The 4,290-nt window shown below is 34.1% G+C and overlaps 1 pseudogene; it reads left to right on the forward strand.

Moving 5' to 3' along the window:
- The first annotated feature begins 3,567 nt into the window (after positions 1–3,567).
- On the forward strand, positions 3,568–3,975 carry LOC145689224 (venom serine carboxypeptidase pseudogene; annotated as a pseudogene).
- The last annotated feature ends 315 nt before the right edge of the window (positions 3,976–4,290 follow it).

Below are 4,290 nucleotides of genomic sequence, written 5' to 3' on the forward strand. Positions count from 1 at the left end.
GGCATATGGAAACATAAGAATGTGTAAGTTACCATCATAAAAATATTCGAAAATTATGATATAATCATGATTGTGGTATTAAAGGCAAAAATATTTAATGAACCGAAAACTTGATTCTAGATTTTCCACAAACTCAGCGTAATATAGGATTGGAAACAATGCACAATAATATTAATCAGAATGTGACGTATAGTAATGTTTGAATTTTTATCCAATTAGTTTGATCACCTACTTGCTTAAACAAGTAAGAAAAGTATAATTAAAATCAATACACTTACAATTAAAGAAAATAGCACTTCTGGATAAATTCTATCAAAATATATATAATCCATGTCATATATGTAATTTGTAGTTAAAGCGTAATTACAGGAAGAGTATCAATCTTATTTCAGGTTACAGGAAAGTGCGTTCCAGCAATTTCACACTGAAAATCCAGCAGCAGAGCTGAAAATCAATTTCAAAGGTGTATATGTGTTGAAACTAAATATATAAATGAAAGGACTATGTTTGTGACTTAATAGCTCTTGAACCACCCAACCGATTTCGATAAAATTTTCAACATAGATGAAGTTTGAGTCTGGGATGTTTTTTATCATTTCCATTTGACGGTGCAGATTAAGGGAAGAAAAATGATCGAAAATGACCAATATTAATGACGAATCAATAGTTTTCGAGGTAACTGAGATGAACAGTGACACTTTCGATGCCGTTTAAATCTACATTTAGCCCCCATTAGTACTCCTAAGAGAGGATGGTGGCATGTAAAAATAATTGAAAATGACAGATATTAGTGTCGAATTAATAGTTTTTGGAGTTCCTATGTTGATTGGTAAAAATTTTAGTACAATTTATGTCCAAAATGAAACGTAATCTTCCCTTTAGAAGAACGGTCATTCTCCTAGTTTGTTATAAATGGCATTTATCCAAGGTATATAAAATAACAGGTAGCCCCAGTTCGCGATTAGCGTTCTGATTGGCTCCTTGTTTGTGACGTCATGTGGAGGTATCCCTGAATAGTTTTTTTTTGTTTGCCTGCTTGTTACACTTCGCGCTATACTCGTAAAAATGGATTCAAAACATAATTATGAACTTCCTTGTCTTTCCAAATACAAATAATGAGTTTTTGCTATTCACAGATGAGAAAATATTATTTAATAAATAAATAAATACCACCAATAATGATTAATTATGTATACAAATGAAACTGAATATAATGTTTGCTCACTAACTTATCCTAGACCTTTGGGCCGATTTTTATAATTTTTAGTACATGAGTTGAAATGGCCTGACTAAAATTTTTATCACATTACTTTGATTAAAGGGCGAATCCTAAGGGGGTAGAAGGGGTCCAAAATTTGCACCTAAAATATAGTATCTCACGAGCCTATTAAGTTAGAAGATGAAACACAATATATCCTCATTAAACTTAAGGGAAAACATGTCCCATTATTTTGAAAATTTCCGTTTTAAGGGGAAGAAGGGGCATTTTGTATTCATATAAATAAAAATCATCGTAACAATGTTTGACTGCTAATTCCTCCTCGACCAACTTAATGTATCAAGTATTTTTGGTATTTTAATGCAGCCAGGCCTAACTCAGGATCTTATCAGTTTTCAGCTCGGGGGTGAGGGGAGATAGGAAGGAGACGACAAACAATCGTAAACAGCCGAAATTGGTGTCCAGTCCATAATATTCGGTGTCACTGAAGTGAATAGTGACCCTATCGATACCGTATAAATCCAAATTCATCCTCTTTGAGCGTGGGGTTATAGATTTTTGTCATTACACTTTCATTGAAACGTGAATTCTAAGGGGGGCTGAGTTCAAATACTTTCTATAAACCAATCCTTTCCATGACAGCATTTCAGGTAGTAAAATACATAAACAAACATAATTCAAAATATTCAGATTCCGGGTATGTAATAAATTAGGTTAGGTTCTGTTAGGATAGGTTAGGTTACGTTAGAAATGTAATCTACCCTAACCTAACATAACCGAACCTAACCCAACTTAATTTGGTTAGGTTAGGTTAGGTCAGCAATCTAACCTAACCTATTGTATTTCGTGTGTATTAGTCAAACTGTCAGATATCATCACTGCAAAATATTTCCTTTACATTACTAATATTCGTTTATTACTCAATACAACACACTTTACACTATATATTACAGGTTACAAGTTGCACAGATATCATCTTTTAGAACTCTTAACAACAATTAACAGTTCACTCTGTCAAAAGCAGTTTTAAAATCAATAACACAACACACACCTCCTTGTCTTTTCCTTTAAACCTTTCACCGATTACGCTTAATAACTCCTTAACATATTTTGTGACCCTATATCTCCTCAATCCGAACTTTTTTTTTTCAACTGTAATAACTAACTAACTAACTCTATGGCCTATGGAACCCGGAGGTTCAGTGCCGCGTTCACAAAAGCTCTCCACTGACTTCTATCCTTAGCTAACTGCATCCAGTTTCTACTTTGTATTCCTATCTCTGCGAGATCCATCTTAATATTATCCTCCCATCTGCGCCTAGGTCTTCCTAATGGTCGTTTTCCTATGGGTCTACCAGTCAAGACTTTGAAAGCGTTTCTACTTTCTTCCATTCTAGCTACATGACCCGCCCACCTAAGCCTCCTAGACTTGACGACCCTAACAATGTTGGGTAAACCGTATAAACTATGTAGTTTCTCGTTATGAAGCTTCCGCCATTCTCCATTCTCGTTCCTCTTGGGTCCGAATATTCTTCTCAGGATCCTGTACTCAAATACTTTCAGTCTATGTTCTTCCCTCAGAGTAAGCGACCATGTTTCGCAACCATACAGAACAACAGGCATGATTATCGTTTTATATATTTTAAGCTTCGAATTCCTCGACAGAATTCGCGACGACAAGAGATTTTGAACCGAATAGTAACACGAATTCCCTGCTTTTAGTCGACATTTAATTTCTTCGTGAATATGATTTTCGTCTGTTAATATTGATCCTAAATTTATAACTGTAATACAACTTATAATTTTATCCTGATTTGAGAATTAAATATTACCCAGTCGGAAATACTCATCTATTATATATCGTCACATTAGAAGCAGAGGAGCGTAACTCCATTTTCGTAGGTTTACAGAGCAGAGTACAAAAATATTATGTTCAGAGTTTTTAGAAAATAAGTTTTTAGTAAGATGGTAAATGAGCTGCGTTACGAGAGACGATCGACAAAGAGAACAAATGGCGTTTCGTTTCATTTACACCAAGTGGGGTTTTCAAAATCGTGTCCAAACATGAAGAAAACGAAAACCGCATTTTTGGAGTTACACTCCTCTGGTTCTCATGCGACGATATATACTGTAGATAAATTTAATATATCTAATCTTATGATGATACGAAAGATGTTGGTTTATTATTACCATAGTTAATTTCTTCCACATGATTTACTAATTTCTTTCATTTGAATTTCAGCTATTCAATTCAATTGCATTTGGAAAAGCAATGCATATGGAGAAATTAGTTCATATAATTATTTGAAGTATATTGAAGATATATATATGGACCTTGGCACACTTACATGCAACAAGCAAGCGTGAGAAAAGCTATTCATGTTGAAAATCAAATGTTTGATTCAGTGTTTGGCACATATTTGGATTTGGATAGAGCTAAAAGTGTGAAGCCATGGGTTGAAGTGTTGGTGGAAAACTATCCAACCCTTCTGTACAATGGGCATCTAGATATATCTGTTACGTGCGTTCTGAGTGATAACTTTTTGCAGACACTCAACAGAACAGGTGCAGAAGGATTCAGTAATGCTGAACGCTCAATTTGGAGAGTTGGTGAGGAAATCGCTGGATACGCCAAAAATTATGGCTATTTAACACAGGTTATGGTGAGAAATTCTGGTCATATGGTTTCTGCAGATCAACCCGTGCACGCTTTGGATATGCTAGATAGATTTTTTACTGGTAAAGAGTTCGAATAAAAGATTTCATAATAATACTAAATATGAAACTCTACTACAGTGTTAAGGTTTATAATTGTAAAGCACAAAAGTCCAATTGCTTATAAAGAGAGTGGAATAAATTTATAAATAATTGAGATTCTCATTTTATTATTACGTACACGAGATATTTTTTAACTTCTTGGCATCGGTGTTACATACAATTCTTAAAGAAAAAAGTAAAAGCGTTATTTTAAAAGGAATTTATTTTTCGAATGACTGAAGTAAAAGCATAAAGTAAAAACAGCGTACATACTGAGTCGCTACTAGGGATGAGCAAAGCCGGTTTTTATAAAA

Source organism: Thermobia domestica, chromosome 7, assembly GCF_964235325.1.
Source record: "Thermobia domestica chromosome 7, izTheDome1.hap1.1, whole genome shotgun sequence".
In the NCBI taxonomy this organism is placed as follows: Eukaryota; Metazoa; Arthropoda; class Insecta; order Zygentoma; family Lepismatidae; genus Thermobia; species Thermobia domestica.